This window comes from Antedon bifida, chromosome 1 (assembly GCF_963402885.1).
Source record: "Antedon bifida chromosome 1, ecAntBifi1.1, whole genome shotgun sequence".
Taxonomy (NCBI): domain Eukaryota; kingdom Metazoa; phylum Echinodermata; class Crinoidea; order Comatulida; family Antedonidae; genus Antedon; species Antedon bifida.
Window position 1 is genome coordinate 19,536,635 of NC_136226.1, and position 21,793 is coordinate 19,558,427.

Genomic DNA, 21,793 nt, shown 5'->3' on the forward strand with positions numbered 1-21,793 from the left:
GGCGGGCCAAACTGTCATTTAATTATTAACAAGATATCTTAGTTTTCAATAGAGATATCTTAGTTTTCAATAGAGACATCTTAGTTTTAAATAGAGATATCTTACTTTTAAATAGAGATATCTTACTTTTAAATAGAGATATCTTAGTTTTAAATAGAGATATCTTACTTTTAAATAGAGATATCTTAGTTTTAAATACAGATATCTTAGTTTTAAATACAGATATCTTAGTTTTAAATACAGATATCTTAGTTTTAAATACAGATATCTTAGTTTTAAATACAGATATCTTAGTTTTAAATACAGATATCTTAGTTTTAAATACAGATATCTTAGTTAATCGACTACCTACTTACAGTTTCGTTGGTAATCACTACAGTTTTAAAATTGACGTTAATTTATGTTATTAAACACCATCATTTTACAGAAGTTTAGGTTTCGGTTTAAAAAAGAAATACTTCTTGCAAAAAACGCCGCTCAACTTTTTTGACGTAACAGTTTTAATTATTAACTGGAAAAATAATTCCGTTTTTGCTGGACCAAAAAAATACATACACAATTAGTTTGTGTATGTATTTTTTGGTTAACGAAAAGTAATAATTTTCCAGTTAATTATATTCGGAATCAGATATTAATAGTTTTAATTATTGTTCTTTCGTCATTAAATGATGTTTTTTTAATTTCCCAGAAATTTTGTTATACAGCCGCCAACACTATATAACCTTGGCCTTGTAGTATCGTGTACGCGCGCAAAAAACATCGAACATCGACTTGGAACTATAACGTACATAACAGTAAGCCAACGAGTTAACAACCACACACTACAAGTAGCAATAGTATATGACCTTGACCTTGTAGTTTCGTGGGCAAAAAAACATTGAATCGAACATCGACTATACGTACATAACAACAAGTTAATAACCACACACAACATACAAGTAGCATTTTAAACATGACCTTTTAGTATCGTGAGGGCGCACAAAAAAACATCGAACATCGACTTGGAACTATACGTACATAATAGTAAGCCAACAAGTTAACAACTACACACTTTAATGTCCCGTCCGTAACAAAAAAATATGTGGAATGCCCCCTTATTCAATAAATTATCTAAATTCAGGATGTTGATTACAGGGTGACAGACAATGTGGTACCATGTTCCAGAAAATAATCCCTGGAATTATCTGTATCGGCTCTTTGATCCTCGTTTGTCAGCGGGTAGTTGATAGAATAAACATAAACATATAGTAATTAAAACAAAGAGATCTGACGTGTTCGCGAGATAAATTCGATCCTTTGAAGACACGTAATTGAGTTTTGTATATTGACTTTGTTGTGTCATTATATGGTACACGCGCGAAATTTAGGTTGTGTTTTTTTTTTTTTTTTAATGATTTTAGGAGGCAATTAGTTGTTCTCCTTGAATTTAAGCAGCGCGGAGGAGCTGTTAATAACAAGGCCATATACATGGCTGCAGTCGCATGCTCAAGTTTTAGTGTTTATCAAACGACCGACCGACCAACCGACATAGTGAGCTGTAGAGTAGAGTAAAAATACTACAGTGGATGCTGCAATTTGCTTTAAAGGAGAAGGTGTTAGATGAAAAAGGAAATCTTATATGTTATCAGAAGAGGTGGCAAGAGGAGAAAACCAAGGGATGGAAAGAGAAAGACCTACATACAGATTTGCAGAAAATACGGAATCGAATATACTGACACATGGTATGACCATCAGCCATTAGTAGTCACAAAGAATAAAAATATCAAATTACTTGAGACATGACAGTTTACACGGATAAAAAATTAAAACACAATCGACCTGATATTACTATTGTAAAGAAATGTAGGATCCAATCGTATTTGCCGCTCTTGGAAAAATTTCCAAAAATGCAAAAAAAAATGGCATGAAAAGTTAAGAGCTCAGATGTTTACCATCCTGGAATCATCACACATATTGAGGAAGCTGTTATGTCTCTAAGCTTCTAAGATTCCTCCCTGTATTTACTATGCAGTAACCACTTTGGTGCAGATAGATTATTACATACCGCATTTACATTTTTTACTATGACATCTTTAACAAGAAATATTTCTTACAAAAAACGCCGCTCTACATTTAAAAATTAATCATTGTTCTTTCTTCAGATATATTACATGATTAATTATTAAAAAGATGTCCTTTAATCGCAAAAATACATACAAATCAAAGATAGTTTTTTAATTATGAATCAGATTATGCCCATTTTTTCACTAGTTGATTGTATACTATATGGAAAATATGTTTTTGTTACCATGGAAACGTGTAACAAAATAAAAATATGTTGGTTAATCGCAAAAATACACAAAATCTAACATAGCTATTTAATTATAAATCACATCATGTTTATTTTGGTGGGTGTTAGTATTCTGGTTGTATTTCATTGAATAATTTATATTTCTGCTAATTTTCAAAAGCATTTGAAAGAAGACATGTGTACCTTTCTAACAATGTATTATTTGCCAACAACATTAATCTACTAATTAAAAAATGGCATTTAATAATGGTCAATTTTGAACTTTAATGTGCTGTGTGTGTGTGTGTGACCTCAACCTGTGTAGGCATGCAACTGAATACCCTCTAGAGACAACGTGGCTTCACGGCGGTACAAGTGAGAAAATTCTTCCGCAGTCTGTTGATTCGCGTCAACCAATCAAAGAGCGAGAATCCAAAATCGTTCAACCGTGAGCCCTCATAGACTCTCTTTTCCCAGACGTTTTTTGGGTCCAGCAGCTGGGACCTATAAATTATAGTCGAGTTTACAAATTCTTAAAACTGTCGGTCTTAGAACTATAGCTACCGCGATGATAAAGCTTCTTAATGGATATGTCCTCTTGGGACATAGCTGGCTAAAGCCGCGGTGCGAAAATATAAAAAAATGATGCACTATCAAACTATATACTTTTAAATTTAATATATGAACATTTTAAGGAAGAAAGTTAATGTTAGGTTTGTTATTTCGGCCTAAGAAAATGTCATAATTTGTTTGATTGTCGAAATTATTTTTTTTAAATTTAATATGCAATTAATGATGACTTAATCAACTTTTTTCTCTTAATTTCGTAATAAATCATACATATGATACACTTTAAGAAAATGAAATGCAAAATAGGTGTTCCCGAGCATTCTGACGATCTATATTAATTTTAAAAATTTAGCACATTTTCACCATTTTGTTAACTTACACATGCGTAGCCTGTCATATTATTAAAGATTATTGATTACAATAAATATTGATTGATTGATTGTTTACATGCCATACTACATATTCTCTTTTAATACCCATTTAGAAATAAACCATACGTAATCGATTATTATATATGTATACACATTGTAGGCCTATTATTATTACCACTAGGGCTCCTAATATATTTATTCACTTTGATGAAGAAGTGTTTCTAAAGTTTGGTATTAAATTCTCTATCTCCGTCCAATGATAAACAATTAAATGTAAATTGATAAGCAGACACAACTGAAGGAAGACGTAAACCAAACTATATTACTAATCATAGGCTGTACCAAGACCTAATTAGGTGAGTACACACGATGAGTGTATAGTTATACCGAAGAGACTTAATTGTCCTCCTAGGTGAATAAGTATAAATATATATAGATAGTCTCTTTAATGGCGACGAGGATGGGAGGTTCGTGTTCCATCGGGAGGACCAGAAGATGAGAACAGCCTGGAGATACCTCCAAGAACTGATCCCCCTGCTCCCAGGTGGTCTGTCAACTATGAGGAATGCCTTTGAATTTCTGAGAAGGTACTTCCTGAGGCCTGGAGCCTGCGGCCTGAGCAACTGTTGGTTGCGGCAACTGACGATGACATCTCAGGTAGTCAACTGGAAGGCGCGGTCGGTGGAAAGAGACATCAGGAGTCAGGTCACCGCCCTGGTGATGCTGCACCCCTTCTGTCTGTGCCCACTGTTGGCAGAGGCCATGAGGGCTAACCCAAAAGGACTCCATGAGCTAAACGAGAAATATGGAGGACTGCGTAGCCTGCCCTCATGTCCCCCGCCATCGTCGAGAGCTCCAGCACCAAGGGAATCGGCACCGGGATCCTCATCACTGGCCGCACCGCCCAGGGGCGCTACGGCTAGTATGGGAACCCTAAAACCCCCTCAGCAGTCCTCCACAACACCGCAGCGTGCAACGGGAGCCTTGGAGGAGGAAGCCCGCCGACTGCTGAGAGAGGCGTATAATGCAAACCAAAAACTAACAGCAGCAGCCTTGTCATCCTCCAGCAGCGCCCTGCAGGAGACGGCCGCCCGCATGCACCGCGTGTGCATCGAGCAGCTTTGTTTGTTTGTTTGTTTTATTCGGTACTCAGTACAACAAAAATACCAGGATGACCCATAAAGCTGAAACAGCTTAATTCCAATGGGGTCCTTTAAACAAGCAAGTTAGATGATAATGTGTACATTATAAATGCATATTAATACAATAAACAGAAACATCCATATACACAAAAAACAATCATCATCAGCATGGTTAATGCACAATACCAAAGTGAACCTTTAACGCACGTTTATATTCAATTAATTTTTGTATACTCTTGATATCGGAAGGTAGATCATTCCAGTCTTTAATAGCATTATAATAAAATGTTTTAGAGGCTTGGCCTTTAATATTTGGAATTACAAAGTTTACATTGGATTTCCTTGTACTATGAGTGTGCCGTTCAGAAATCTTTGTAAAATGTTCATTAAGATAAGGAGCGTCAATATCGTGGTATATTTTGAAAGCGTGGATTAGTCTAATATACTTAACTCTATCACTTATTTTCAGGTATCCAGTAACGGAAAGTTCGGCCTGACCAACATGTGCCCTAGGGGCGAGATCGAGAATAAATCTCACAATTTTGTTTTGTGTTACTTGAAGCTTATTTTTCAGGACAGTACTGATACCACAATACCAGGACGAGACAGCATAATCAAGAATACTTTGAATTAACGCCGTGCATAACAGCTTGCGACTTTGCATGTCCAAACAGCTAGCTTGTCTGTACATGAACTTTAATCTGGAATTTGCTTTTTTAATTATATTGTTAACATATTCTTCATTAGACACACAATTATCTATTTGTAAACCAAGGTATTTAATGGAATTGCAACTATGGATGGTATGTTCATTATAGAGGACTTCGAATTGTTCGATATTCTTTAATTTCTTTTTGGATCCAAAAATGATGCACTCCGTTTTTTGTGGGTGCATGGATAATTTATTTTCGACCAACCAGTTATTGCATACTTCCATATTATGCCCTAGTTTATTAGAAATATATACTGGGTCACGATGGGCCACCAACATTGCGCTATCATCAGCGTATAATAACAAATTACAGTCATTCTCAATACATATTGACATATCATTAATGTAACATATAAACAGAAGCGGACCTAATATGCTACCTTGTGGAACTCCATGTGTACAAAGTTTGGGTTCTGAAAAAGTTCCATCGATACAAACAATCTGTCTTCTATTAGATAAATAAGACCGGAACCACTCTACCGACCCAACCCCCATAGCTTCTAATTTTTTACACAGAATAGAATGGTCAACTGTGTCGAAGGCTTTTTGCAGGTCAAGCATGACCATGCCAACATAATTGCCTTTTGAAATCTGTGTTCTAATAAAATCGTTTAAGTGAATGAGGATTGAGTCGGTAGAGAAGGTTCTTCTGAAACCACTTTGAAATTCATAAAGTAACTTATTTTCAAACAAATACTTTTCGAGTTGATCATAAACCACTCTTTCTAAGAGTTTAGACATACTACTTAAAATACTAATGGGTCTGTAGTTTCTCACATTATCTTTCGAACCTTTCTTATGAAGAGGCAAAACCTTCGCCGTTTTCATATCATTTGGAACTACTTTTTTACTTATAGATTGGTTTACAATATAGGTTACAGGCTTCTTAAGGATAATTGCGCCATCTTTTAAGAATCTGGCTGGAAGATTATCGAGTCCTGGTCCTTTATTAGCGTTTAGTTTGTTTAGTTCATGAAATATGGTCTCTTCATTAACTTCGGACAGTATAAACTTATTCGGCAGTACATTTCTAGAATTATAAAAAGATTTAAAATGCTCAGAATTAGTATCAAAAATATAATTATTGCACATAGGCAGTTCGGATACAAGGTCAGATGCAATATTTGTAAAATAGTCATTAAAAAAATTAGATATAGTACAATTATCAAAACATGCATTACTATCAATATCTAAAAAATAATTTTTACATTCTTTCCTCTTAGTACTATAGCCAATGTCCTTAAGGTATTTCCATAGCTTTTTAGGATTATTTCTGTTTTCTTTAATTTTTTTAAGATAGAAGTTAGACTTAGCGGTTTTTATATCACGTTGGACCTTATTTCTTAGTGTGCAATATTGTTTATAAAGTTGAGGGTCCCTATTTTTATTAAATTTATTTAATAGTTTATTTCTATTCTTTATGTTTTCTAGAATGTCAGAGGAGAACCACGGTTCTGTTTTGTGTTTAATTCTTACTTCTTTGACAGGGGCAACTTTATCAATAATATTAGTCAATGTTTCTTTGAAATAATTCCAGGCAAAATTAACATCAGGAATACTTTCAATTTCATTCCAAGTTACATCGTTTAATTTCGACTTATAATCGTTTACATTATATTTTTTAAGGGATCGGATCTTGACAGTATTATGATTATTATTTTTAAGTTTCATTTTTTTCCTAGTACAGTAAATAAGGCAGTGGTCACTCAGACCAACCGATACGACACCGCTCTGAGTAATCATTTCTTTTGAATTACACAAAATATGATCAAGTGCAGAGGAAGTTGATTCAGTTATGCGTGTAGGCTCTTTGATCACGTTATCGTAACCAAGGCTATTAAGGGCATTTTTATATTTTTTATAGGATGGGCATTTCTTAATAGAACAATAATTAAAATCTCCCAAGATAATTGATTCCAGGTCTGGCCTGATTTTCCTAACGGTTTCTTCGAAAAGGTCAATAAAATTTAATTGCCTTGGCGGACGATAACAGCAACCAATAATAATTGGCCTAGACTTGGGTTGACAAAATTCAACCCATAAAGCTTCCAAGTCAACATAATTTAAATCATTCCTAATTATAAAACATGAGTTATTGTTTAAATACATACAGACACCACCTCCATTACGACTACGATCTTTCCGAGCGATAGCATAGCCTGGGACCTGTATTTCTGCATCTGTGACGGATTCGTCCAACCATGTTTCAGTCACTGCGATAGCAACAGGATTCGTATTCATTGCGATTTCCTTGATCTCCTCTAGCTTTGGAATAAGGCTCCGAACGTTGAGATGAATAAAGTGCGCGCCTTTTCTATTAAAGCACTCAAATAGCTCCGGATCAACTTCAGATGCGATAGATTCACTGTCGTCCTTGGAAATCGGTATGTCCGCTAGTTGGTCGTTTCTGTCTGTAATCGGCATCACCGCTCCTTGCTCGCATTGACTTGCAAGTGACGGTAGTGCTTCGTTGTTGACTTTATATGCAACACTAGGAATGTACAGGTTTCCAACACGTGTGTATGGATCATTGAATTCGTTACGTAGGATTTCGCTACGAAGCATTGTTGTTGGATACACCTGTTCATCTTGCGTTGTTGTTATGTTAATTAGGCTGGTATTTCTCCGTGGCGATTTATAATTGAAATTAAAAACTGGAATTCTTGGCGTAATTTTTACAGATATCGATCGAATTTTTCCGGAACCTCCTCTACATCCCCTTACTGTGCTCTTTTCGATCCCTAGGTTTTTAAATGTTTTCCAAATATTACTAGCAATATGGGTACGTACCATCTTGTGTCCAATTTCTAAAAGCTTGATAGACGAGTATTTTAGCACCATCGTGTGTGATGCTGGGCGGATGAAAATTCGCCTGGGATTGACACGTCACAAAACAAAATGGCAATCCTAGAAAAAACGGCTCGATTCAGATGAAATTTAAATTGGTTTGTGCACAACTAACTGACATCAAAGTTACATCAAACAGCTACACGAAACAATATTACTGACAGGTACAGTCACAATATAAAAAAAGACGTATAAATATATAAATTCAGCTAAACAACTCAAAAATATCAAGAGGACATCACAACCATGTCTTGCAGCTCGAGCGCATTCAACTAACCCCCTTAGCTGACCCTCGCAGAGGAGTTGGACGCATGAAGAGCCACCGGAATATAAAAAACCGGGATCCTCATCACTGGCCGCACCGCCCAGGGGCGCTACGGCTAGTATGGGAACCCCAAAAGAGGAGTTGGACGCACGAAGAGCCACCGGAATATAAAAAAAAAAAAAAAAAAAAGAGAGTGGAACTCGGATAGAGTGGAACCGTAAGGAACCAAATAAAAAAAAAAAAAAAAAAAAGAACTCAATTCTTTAACAGGACTCAATTCTTCAAAATGATTGTTATTTCACACCACCACACCGTTCTAATCACTTGAATACAGTACACCCCTTTTTGGTGTACTTGCGTATCATATTTTCCACCATAACTCAGTTAATACATTCTTATGATCTACAGTGTAGCCTTTTGGACTTCTGTAGACCTATACCCTTGATTGTTGTTAACCCAGGACAATTGTCTGTCCTTAGTTTCCACCGCACGCCCAAAAATTGGCGAAGAGCAAATCCTCTTCCCACCCCAAAATTTGAGGTCCAACATGTCCTCTACTTATTTAGCTGGGACCGTAAGTCCCTTACCTTAATTACGATTGTCAGTGCGGTCTCTTCTGATGATTCCCCTAGCTAGAATATGTTGTATACACACAAACAGTCAGCCCTATCCTGGAATTCCAGAACAAAATTTAACTGTTGTGTGCTAAATTTTGCCATTCCCCATAGGCTTGTGCCTTCTTTTCTCAAATCTGTTATTCTGTACCCCTAGAACGGTGTTCCTAAGATTTATTTTCTTCCGGGGGGGCCGGCGGTTGCCAGTGATCCCTAGTCACGCGGTGCCCGTCTGGCTTGTAGGGAGTTGATTTTCTTGTTCCTTCATTTCGTTCTTCATTGTTCGTATGTGTATTGCCCATTGTTCAATTGTTATGGCAACATTTTTTATTCGGGACTCTTTAGTCCCCTGTTGGCTTTCATATGTTCAAATTGTTGGGGTACATTTCCCCCACCTTGACGTTCTGGTGTTAGTTTTTTTTACATCTTGTTCTTGTTGGGGCTGTGCCTCCCGTTGTGTTACATGTTTAAAAAAAAAAAAAAAAAAAAACAGTAAAAAAAAGGAGGAAGGAGTGGAGGACCCACCATAGAGGAAAGAATTTTAACATGAACTTTGAAATGAACTGGAAATCACATGAACTTTGAAATCAACTGGAAATCGCATGAACTTTGAAAGGAACTGGAAATCGTATGTACATTAGCAGGAACTTGAAATCAAAGGAACATTCAAATGAACTTGAAACCAAACATCAAATTGGACAGTAATGTCAGACACTGACAGTGAACTAAAATGTACCTGCCTCCCTTGGGAAGACCAGTCCGAGAATAGTCAAGGGGGGGGGGGGGGGGGAACAAAGAAAATAAAACGGGGAGGATTGTAGTGCCTGGCGATTGGCTAGTGGTTACGTCATCTATACGTCACAGCCAATCGCCGGGCCTATATGCACTCAACACACGAATCCGGCCCTGTAAAGTTCAATTGATTTGCAAATAAAAACATTAAAATAAAAGAAATAAAATATGGTAGATATTCCAGGTACACAACACAAATTTGTATTCCAAAGCATATAAATATGATTCATTTGCACTTTCTATAAAGATAACATTACATTTTATATGTTAATTCGTATTAAATCTTAATTTTACAATCATATTATTCCACTGTTCTAATAGCCTATTTCCTATACAATAACTTTCCATATCCCTTCTCGGCGTGCGAGGCGCCCTTTAAATTTAGCTCCATGCTTTCTCGCTTTTATTTGCATTGAACGAATAGGAAGTGTAACATCTTCCTACTCCTACTACACTATCTTTGCTATAGGCCTAGAGAGGGGGGACCTGCTGCATGCTGTTTGATTTGCAAAAGCTTATCCTCTAGCTTATCCGGCCGGGAATATTACTAGGCTTAGGCCAGACCTGGTTTTTATTTAACGAAAAGTGAGTGAATTAAGCCTATTTACTAATAATATAGGCTAGGCCTAGGCCTAGCTAGTAGGCCCGGCGGCGCCTAGTTGGCTAGGCCTAGCTGGATAGTAGTAGTAGCCTACTAGCTAGGCTACCTACCTAGGCCCTAGTAGGCCTAGGCTAGTGGTGTCAGATGAATTTGTATTTTGTGTGGAGCGCCGCTAGATACGCTTTTTTTATCATATTATTATTAGGCCTAGCTAGGCCTAGTTACGTTTGAATCGACGCACTAGGCCTGGGTATACGGCCCAGATTTCACACGACCTTGATAATTTCGTAATTTTAGAAAAAAAAATACTGTTGAGGAAAAAAATTATAGTAGTAATATAAAGTAAATTTATTGATATACATACTCCAGAAATAATATTGAAAAAGGACGTTTAATTTAAAAAATATTCCTATTTGTAATTTGACACCACCTCGCGGCCTAGAATTCGTCCGGTTGTTTCACTTTTCGCATCGTTAGTACCAATATTCGCACACGCCCTCTATAGTTTTAAAGGCGCTCGAAATGTAACCGTGTCGCGTGCAATATGCATAGAAACCCGGAAGTTCGGCCTAGGGAATCCTTTGTGTTTGCAATGTAACGTTATAATGGCATACTAGTTGTTTGTTCATTTTAAATGTCATATATAATTAATATATATATATTTTACAGGAATAGGCTGGTATTTGAACATAATTTATTGGCACATCAACAGCAGCTGGTGAATGAATAAGATTGATAACACCATCCAAGGTTAAGCACCTGTACTGTCTGTAGGGAATTCTGACTGATTCATAATACTCTGTAGCCTACTATATCATTTCAGATTGTTGGGCAACGTTGTTGAATTTTATTGTTTTTCAACATGGCATGTTTGAAAAAAAAAATTTAAGTCACAGCAATTAAAAGATTGTGAATAAAATAATAATTAACTTTATTGAAGTGGTTAATACTATAGATATTATGTTGAAACATCCCGTTGTCTTCAGGAATTTATCCTTAAGTTTATAGTAGCTACATGTACTGTGTAAAAATATGATTGATTGGAATGGAAGAATGTTAATTGAGCAATGATATTATTTGCTAAAATGGTAATAAATGTTGGCAAAATAAATATATACATACACACATTTCTATTTGGACAATTACTGTCTCATCCATTTTTTTTTATTTTTTATTTTTTTTTAAAGATTATTATATTCATTATTTTCCAGCTATCATAAACATCTCTCGCATCGCCAGTCAAGCTCTGCCAACTCCTCATTGGTCATGCTGTCCAAGTCAGTAATGTCTGTACACGCATGATGGTACCAGCGTGGACAGCCCTCACAACCGATCCATACATCTGGGTTGTCGTCATACTTCTTTTTGCACTTGCTGCAGATGTTTTCATCTATCTGTTGTGTTCTTTTTTTGGTTTTTAATTTTTTTTTTTCGTTTTCCATTCGTTTTTCTTCTCTGACTCTCTTTCTTTCTTCTTTTGCTTCTTCTTCTTCCCTCTTCTTTTCTTCCTTCTCCCTCAGCATTTCCCGAAATATTGTTCCCGATATTACATTCGGCAGCACCTTTTTATTTGCGTTCGCTTTTTGTTGATATTCCCTTCTTGGGTAGACCAAGTGCTGCGCAAGGGATGGCGAAGTGTACGAAGTTTCTGGATGCCTTCCTACCGAGGCTGATGGTCGCCTAGGAAGGGGAACGGTGTGTGACGTCCCTGATGTTGTTGGGATGTCGTGAGGTGGTCGGTCAACGGTGTTAAGTTTTTTCCATGTTTCGTACATGGGATCCGGCACATCGTACCCTTCTCGAAGCCGACGATGGTATGTGGCAATCAAGTCAGGACCGATGGCGGATTCCAGAGCAAGAAGGGCGGTCTTCGTAGGTGATGATGTTGATGTTGTTGTTGGTGGTTGTCGTATTGGGGTGTTGGTGGAAGTAGATGCTGGTGTTAATGACGTGTGGTCGTGGTAAACGGTGGAGGGCAGTAGCTTGTCGGTGTCAACGGCGGCAGGATTGAATGGAAATAAACCACATTTCCGAAATCCAGAAATGGCATTTTTCGATTTTGCGCCCTCTTTCCATGCCTCCGCAAACACCGAAGAGAAGGCTTGCTTGGTGACAACTTGACCAGGATGTTGTATGGTGTACTCGCGTACACAGTTGTACCAAGACGCCTTGACCGACTTGTACACAGCCACATCAAGAGGTTGGATAATGTGACTGGCATGTGATGGTAGGCAGTAAAGAATGATGTCATTTTCTTTACAGAAGTCGGCCGTCTCTAAGTTGATGTGCGATACGTGCCCATCCACAAATAAAATAATAGGAAATGGAATGTTGAGTGATCGAACAAAAGGATGAAAATGGTTTGTTATATATTCGTAAAAGATTTCGGAATTCATCCAGCCGGTCTTCGATTTTGCAAAAGACGAATCGGCTGGTGCACCATCAAGGGGGTCATAGGCAAACCGAACACCCGGAAATATGATCAGCGGCGGAATGTATTGCCCTATTGCATTACATGCACCCACGACCGTGATCTGTTGCCGGGTGGATGCCGTTTGTTGGTAGACATTCTTTGCCCCCTTGGGTGCAATGACCCTCTCGGTCTTCCCTTGGAGAGGGAAGCCGATTTCGTCTGCATTAAACAGACGACGAGGGTCAGCGAAGACCTCCTCGTTCTTGCTCTCCACCATGTAGTCGGAACACTCCCTGAACCACCTCTGGATCTTATTGACCGTCACATCAGCACGTTCCCTTCCTAGTGCCTCAGGTAGGCGCATCGATAGTTCTTGATGACGACGTAAAAAATTACGCGTCCATCGACGTCCAGGCAGATTATCGACGAAGGGGTTTGGTCTGCCATCGGCATCCAGAAACTTCTTAACTACTTTCTTCATCTCCATCATCGTCCTTCCATAACCAATCTTCGCCATCCCTATCGCCCATTCCACTAGCTGTTCCTCTTCCTTCTTCGATAAAATCGGGTCTGGTCCTTGAGTCGATTCGATGGGGGTTCTGCCGCTGCACTTATCCCGAATTGTTGATTTAGGGATGCCATACATTCGAGCAGCTGCCCCATATGAAAGCTCCCCCTTCCTTACCCGCCCACAGGCAATACGGACAACCTCCTGGCTATACTTTCTGTATTTACCGTCTTGTAGTCCAGGCATATCTAAAGTTTAATAACGATGAACGGTTTATTTTTTTAAACTGTTTTTTTTTTTCACAATACTAAACACAAATAAATGACATTGAACAATAAAACGCAACATCAAAACGGTTAAAATAAATATGCCAAACAACAGCATTAAACAATTAACACTTAGGGTTAAAAAAGCAACTTATCTGTATTGTATACATGAGTGATTTAGATGTTTCAGCATCAGTATGTTCATTGATGTCGTTTCTCTGATGTCAGAATGGATCTTTGATTTTATACGATCCAATCCTAACACGGGAAAATATCTGATGCTACACTCGTTCGAAGGATTCCAATACAAATGTTAATTACAACAAACAAAAATGATAAGTAATAAACAATGTTTTCTTTGTAAATGTTATATATTTATTGTTAAATATTAAAAATATAATTTACACTCTGTATAAAATAAACGGTACACGTACTGTTCAATGTGTAAATATTTCAAATATAAATACTGTTTAAATTATTTGAAGGATGGACTGTGGATAACCTTTAAAAAAAAAGAACATTTAATTATTATTTGAATAATATTTATTACAATAATGTTTATTAATTATGCCAATTAAATAACATTAGTTAGCAGGCCCACACGTGTGTGCTTACGACATATACCTCACGTACTAATTTTTTTTTTAATGTTCTTGATTTAATTCTTGATATAAATCTGTAATAAAAAAAAAAAGTTAACATTTAATTTTTATGTTTATTTAATTTTTTAAATATTTAGGCCTATAGCTATTGAATAAAAAACTGTTTTATTGAGTTATATTTGGTTAAAACGCCTAATTAAGACGGCTAAGAAGCATCTAATCACCCAAAAACAGTATATTATTAAAAAATTGTATAGCGCCACCAACCGGGCGAATTTTGAACCCAACTGGATTTTAGTGACCTAGTATTCGCTCACCTTGCCCTGTATTCGTTCGATGACGTAAGCATCAGACGAACAAATTATTTTTGTTTGGCCAGTTATCAAAGACCATATAAATCATAAATTACAAGTATATCTCTTTAAATTTAGATTTTTTGGGCTTTTGCACGTGGCCCATACTCGTTAGCTAATTGCGTAATTAAGAAAAATTCAAATTTTGTACCTACCTTGACTTGCAAAATATCGATTTTTTAATTCAAAGTTTCGCGGTAAACTGCTCGGACCTACGTTACGATCGAAGCAGCGAAGTAATTTTACAGTTCAGTGAACAAATTATTTTGATTGGTTGATGGGTTATGTTTATAAATGAATATTTATAAGTGGGCGTGTGAAATCTGACACCGTGTGAAATCTAGGTCATATACCCTAGGCCTAGGCCTAGCTAGTAGGGATAACGATGCAAAATTAAAAGTTGTTATTTTTCAACCAATTTAAACATTATCTGTTAGTATTTTGTTTCAATATTCCAATAAAGAAAGAATTATGAAAATCTGACTTGTAGTTTTCGAAATATAGGGTCTAGGCCTAAAACATCGCCGAAAATGATCGATTTTGTTTTGGCCACGAACGTTGTAAACAAATTGCGCCCTCAGTCGACAATTGTATGAACTACGCCGTTTTTCGCTAAAATAATTACATATAATTACGTTTTATAGTAATTTATTTTATATATCAACATTGGAAATATCAATAAAATAAGTTATTAAATGTTTATAAAATATATAAAGTTGTTTATTTAACGGAATTCGTACAAATTCCTTGCTCTAAATTTGTGTAGTAACGATCAGTACAGAGAGACCATCATGGGCCGATTGCAATAAAGGTCTTAACCGCGGTCTTAGACTTAAGCCCAAGATGAAACCCTTAGCAACGATGGTCTTAGATTTAAGACCATTGCAATAAGAAGTCTTAGGCTTAGAATTTCAGCGCCGTGGTCTTAGATTCTAAGCCTGATCCAGGTAGGCTTACGCTAACCGCGCGACGCGAGCGCTCCTAGGCTAGCTTGTAATATCATGGCGAAATTAACTTCTTTAAATATTGCTGTGAATTGATTTTATGATACTAGTGTAGAAAAGGGGTATTGAACTATAAGACATGTGTATTTATTTTTGTCTACCAATTGTTTAAATAGATAAAATCTGTATAGGCCCACACCTACCTGACGATCAATTACTATTAGCGGTCCACAACCGCACCAACAAGCTGTACGCATATTCTCCATACGCGGCCTAGCGCTACACTATTTTGACCAAGAAAAGACTACATATAGTAGAATATTTAAAATTTTATTTTTTTGAAGTATTTGTTTTTAAACTTTAAGCATGTATTAATTAACCAATATTTACTATCAAATTACATACAATTTTGTTGCCAATATTTTAAATTATTTGCTAAAATCTCCTAGTATTTACGTAATCTTAACGCTATTGAATAGGCAGTGTGTCCATTCATGCATTAAAATGGCCTCAATATGTCCTACTGAGGAGCTTGTCGCTACTCCTTATTGTTAACTTACTCTATTTGCACTTGTTGGTATAGCGCCCTCATTTGTCGGTAACTATAGGCTGGTTTGATTGTTTGAAATTCTCTACTAATAAAGTCTCAGTTAAGACCGCTATATTGCAATCGACTTTGCTGAGAGGCTTAACTAAGACTTTCGCGAGGGGCTTAGGGCTTAGATCTAAGCCTAAGACAAAGTCTTTATATTGCAATCCGCCCCATGTGACATCGCGGTACACACGAGAGAAAACATTCCGCTGTGGGTGATTCGCGTCCACCAATCAAATAGCCAGAATCAAAAATCATTCAACCGTGAGCTCTGCTGATCGCGGGAAATCTTAGTTTTGATTGGCTTACGATGACATCATATCACAAAATGAAGGTTTTGTAGTTGAGCCTCGTGTAATTTTCACAATTTTATTTCAAAAATGAAATAAATGGACCATCTTTATGGTATGTGTGATTTTTCTCTAAAAGATTTGAATAATAAAGGCTTCATATCGAGAAAAAAACGTTTTTTTGGCACTTATAATAAATATTTCTCAGAGAAAAAAGCACATGGCATGTAGAACTATATTATCTTTAGGAAGACAAACAAATCCCAGGTCATGAGAGGCTCTACTACAAAAACAAGGTTGAATAGGGTAAGGTCACTGGACCGTTCGAAGGTTTTTGAGTAAACAACTCTACCGCGTATGGTCGACGTACGCGCTAGACAGTACGATATTTTAACCACATTTTTTACATGTTTGGTTGGATGTAATGAAAATAAAAAATAGTTGATCTGATGGAATGATATGTTTACAGTTCAATTATTTTCAGAATAATACTACATAAAAATGTGTTTAGCAATGGACAAATAATCGCGTCAATGACATAGCGCGCATGGTAACGTACGCGAAGTTGAATCGTGGCAATAACAATGGAGTCAACTCTGGGTAACCCTAGCACTAGGCCTAGATACATTTTTAATGAAAACATTCATTATGTTTTTAGTTAATTTTGAATATAGAATTTCTAATAATACTATTGACATTTTTGTTTACCTCGATCGTTATTATTTTTTAAGTACAGTAAATATAAATATTTATCTCATTATTTATAAGTAATTTATGTTTTCATTTCATCTTACAGGTGTCAATGAATTGTAATGTGTTCGTTTAGAAAATCGTTTTAAAAATGTTTTACTGAATATTGTTTAAGTTTTTGAAAAGATTGGCATGCCACTGTTTAAAGTTTTGAAAATGTTGAAATAATTTAATAGTTAAACAAGTAGACGTGCCTATTGCATATTTTTTAATCACAGTTAATTACGAAACTCGTTCTATACCTGCGAGTGAATACCAGCTCAATGAGGTTTATGCAATAAAGGAAGATGATGCATGATGATGACACTATGGAACGCCATCGCTGCCTCCGGCAGCAAACTTTAATTCTATTCGTCTCTTTTACCATTACGTTCGGCTCTTTTAGCATTCGGCGCATTTCTATTCGGCCCATTTACCATTACGTTCGGCTCTTTCAGCATTCGGCGCATTTCTATTTGGCCCATTTACCATTACGTTCGGCTTTTTTAGCATTCGGCTCTTTTTTATTCGGCCCATTTACCATTACGTTCGGCTCTTTTTGATTCGGCCCTTTTTTTTCGGCTCTTTCTGCATTACGTTGGGCTCTTTTTAAATCGGCATTTTTTTATATGGCGCAATTAAAATCTAACCTTTGACATGGGGTCAAATGGAAGAAAATCAACGACTGGGAATGAGTCTATGAAAAGTTTACAAACATTTCATCATCATGGCGCAAACCATGAGTAGCCAACCGATTAAAGATGTGTTGCAGCCCACGAAATTCAGAAAAAAGAAGGTTGATAGAAAGCATGCAGCTCACACGCAACATGATGTAATGGTGTGAATTGAGTGAATTCAGGGATCATCTTAATTCCATGGTTTGTTAACTAAACACAACATGGTGGTGAATATGCCTGTTAAAATTTCAATGATACGATCCCTTAAAGTACCATGTTGTTGCTAGGAGGCTTGAAAGGAGGGATCTAGCCTAGTTTCTAGGTCGGCAATCTCTTGCCGTCCTCTGACAATATAAGGTCGGCAATTGCCGATTGCCGACATGAAATTCGTGGGCTGTGTGTTGAATAACCTAAAATTAATTCATCTTTTAACAAATTTTGAGAGAGAAAGGGTAAATTATTATTATTAAATGTTAGGCTGACACTAGGCTAGGCCTAGCTAGCCTAGGCCATAAATCAAACCTTTTCTCTCTCAAATAAGGTGGGACAATTGCAAGTTCTCTAACACATTAATCATGTCAATAAAATTATTAGTCATATTGAAATAGCCTTCAAATTCATTTAATTTAACCAACCAAACATGCTGCATCTATATGTTTTGTAAACTTTTCATAGACTCATTTCCAGCCGTTGATTTTCTTCCATTTGACCCCATGTAAAAGGTTAGAATTTAATTGCGCCGCATAAAAAAGGGCCAAATCAAAATGAGCCGAATGTAATGCAGAAAGAGCCGAATAAAAATAGGCCGAATTAAAAAGAGCCGAACGTAATGGTAAATGGGCCGAATAAAAAAGAGCCGAATGCTGAAAGAGCCGAACGTAATGGTAAATGGGCCAAATAGAAATGCGCCGAATGCTGAAAGAGCCAAACGTAATGGTAAATGGGCCGAATAGAAATGCGCCGAATGCTAAAAGAGCCGAACGTAATGGTAAAAGAGCCGAATAGAATTAAAGTTTGCTGCCGGAGGCAGCGATGGCGTTCCATATGACACAGACCGTCGTATATTCCCTATATAATATATTAATTACAGTACATATATATATATATATATATATAGAGGTAAATTATTATATGCCTAATATAATATTTAAACGTGTTTAGAAATGGCCATCTTGAAAAGACGCAGTCCTTGTTTCTCAGAGACCTGTGAAATAAAAAAAAATTAATGATTGATAATAAATATTTATTAACCAAATAAAAAATATCGACATAAATAATCTAGTTCCTAAAAAACATATTTTTAATCTATATAAACGAAGAAAATGTATATCCCGCCATTTTGTATGGCGCGCTACTAGAAATCGGTCGCACTATTTTATTTTATACGATCGTTTTCCATGGCCAGGTAAAAATGACATCCCCCGGAAGCAACGCGTTCTAGCGTCATTTGAGGCCATTTTAATCAGATTTAGAGTGGCCACTTTTTCCATTTTTTATAATAGATAAATAAAATACTGTGTGCATAACACATTGCACGAGGTCCGATGCAATGACTGTGTCAATCCATTCTTTTAAAAATGAAGTGCCCTTTAAAGTTCAAAATATACAGAATCAGACAACCGTGGTTGGGATGGAGCTAAGAACATTTAGAAAAATAGAGTTGGAGGTCCCAGAAATTGGACTTATTATACTTCAAAACATGAAACAAAATATATAAGTATATAAGTCCCTATCATGGTTGGGACTGAGCTAAGAAATTGTTTAAAAATAGAGCTGTTAGGTCCCGGAAAATGCACTTATTGTACTTCGAAATATGAAATGTATAAGTACCTATGACCAGCTCTATGGTTGGGGCTGAGCTAAGAAAATTTGAAAAACTAGAGCTGCAGGTCTTCAAAAATTGCACTTATACGTTGAAAGCATCAGACATAGAGGCTTAAAAGAGTGGACTGTTTTGCCTTTATTTAGGTGGGGGAGGGGAGGGATGCCTCTGCAAGCGTAGACCAGTTTCAGTCGGGGAAATCAGTTTATCTGGACTTCCGAGTACGGTGAGACTGAGAAGTTCATGACATAGGCTAGGCCTACAAGACATTGAAAATGTAATAACTTAGCTATAATAATATGTTGGCTAAGCGAAAATGGCATGTTTTTGTTTAGTAATGTACTAAGCCTACAGTAGGCCTACAATAAGCCTACAATAAATGTTTATTTTAGGTACCCCACGGCACAGAGGTTCCTCGTAAATTAAAAAATCAGTGAACATATGAACATTTAACGTAATTCGTTTCTGCTGTACCGCCAAACAAGTGCGTACCTATTGTTAGTAGTTGGATCGCTGTCAACAATGAATGCGTATAAAGTGTATAGCCCTCTGATGTACTCGGGGTCAATGGAACGTCCCGGTTTTCTAGGCGCTGAAGCTACGAAGTGAATGCGAACGATTTTTACACTATATTATATTCCCCGACGAAAAGTACCCGCGCTCCCCGACAAGGGGGCTGGAGCCCCCCGTAGAACCCCGTATAAAAAATATGCAATAGATGTGTCTACTTGTTTAACTATTAAATTATTTTCAAAACTTTAAAACAGTGGCATGCCAATCTTTTCAAAAACTTGCACAATATTCAATAAAACAAAAAATAATTTTTAAAACGATTTTCTAAAAGAACACATTACAATTCATTGAAACCTGTAAGATAAAATGAAAACACAAATTATTTATAAATAATGAGATAAATATTAATATATTTACTGTACTTAAAAAATAATACCGATCGAAGTTTAAAAAAAATGTCAATAGCATTAAATAATTTCTATATTCAAAATTATAATGAGCGTTTTCATTAAAAATGTATTTAGACCGCTATCAAACATAACTAATGATAAAATGCATATCTATCGGTGCTCCATACAAAATACCGGATGTTGATTTTATCGCGACTGATTTAAAGCGCGACCGATTTCATCGTAGCCTATAGCTAGGGTAGGTGTACCAGACCTCGGCAGGTTACAGGGGAATTTGTTATTTACGTGTATTTTTTAAAAGTAGTTTTTAGTATTTATATAAGTAGTAAATATAGTGTGAATTATCAAATAAATATTTATAATTAACAAACAATAATAAAAAATGTGTTTTTTATTTATGTACCAAACCTAGGCATGTGTATGCCAAACCTAGGCATACGCGCAATCGATTGTCAATGAAATGCCAATTCGTACCCACGTTTTGGCTTACTCGTACCCAAAATTTTGGCTTACTAGTACCCATCATAGGCTGGCTCATACCCATCATGGGCTGGCCCGTACCCATATTTAATGCTATTTAAAGTATATTTATATTACATTTAAACCCAGTTTTATTCAACAAACACTGCATGTTAGTCAAAGTAATTGTACCTGGTCATAATGCTAACACCTTCATCTTTTAATTATTGTGCAGCGGGACAACATCTATAAATGTACAAGACGCAACACATGGCATCTCTCTCTAGTTCCGAAAAATCTGGACCACTTTTTAGTTTAGTGTTAAAAGATAGGACAGAATTTTCAAAAGCCGGCGAGCAGTCTTAAAGTGAAATTGCATTTTCTCGAGAACTACTTGTCCAGGAGGAATTCAATTTGTGATTTGTAATTTTGAAACATAATTTGATTTAATTTACAGGTTTTTTAATACGAATAGTTTTAAAAAACCTATTTCTTTTAAAATTCACCCGTTTGTTTTTGGCGTTGCTGTTCTATTGTTAGTCAACTGATACTATTGTATAGTTGAAAGATTACACCAAATTCGCATACACATGCTTGTAGTGAAAATAAAAATAAAATCCCGGAGAAATCTTATGTTTTTATGAACCACGAACAATATTAACAGATCAATAATGACCTTGTTTGTGTGATTTTATTTATTCTGATCGTCCCTGGTCATGATTGTCTAACAACCATATGGAGCCTGATTGTCTGTTTTCTGTAGTAGGGCCTACTGTTAATCCTAGGTAGGCCTAATAAGTAATGGGCCTACTTAGGCTGTTAGTTAGCAGTAAGTAGTTATGTAGGTATAGGGCAATTAGTATAGATAGTAATTAGTAAAGTTAGTCTAGCTTCCTCGTTTCTATTGGTACAGTAGTACAGTATTTTGATTATCATTTTAACACAGCATTTCATCATATCACTGAATATAGGCCTCATTAAGTGTTAAATTGATTTCAATAATACAATGCTAAAGTTTAAACATTGTGTTAT

The 21,793-nt window shown here is 36.3% G+C and overlaps 1 protein-coding gene across 2 annotated transcripts in view; it reads left to right on the plus strand.

Annotated features, from left to right (window-relative positions):
- The window catches only part of LOC144844575 (tuftelin-interacting protein 11-like), a 120,225-nt gene that overhangs the window by 61,445 nt on the left and 36,987 nt on the right, over window positions 1–21,793 (plus strand). Inside the window, exon 1 of one of the 2 annotated variants that reach the window (XM_078701550.1) lies at window positions 10,019–10,167. The exons of the other annotated variant lie outside the window; for it this stretch is intronic. The gene's annotated coding sequence lies outside the window, so the exon portion shown is untranslated. Of the gene's footprint in view, window positions 1–10,018; window positions 10,168–21,793 lie in introns of those variants that run through there. 2 annotated transcript variants of the gene reach the window in all.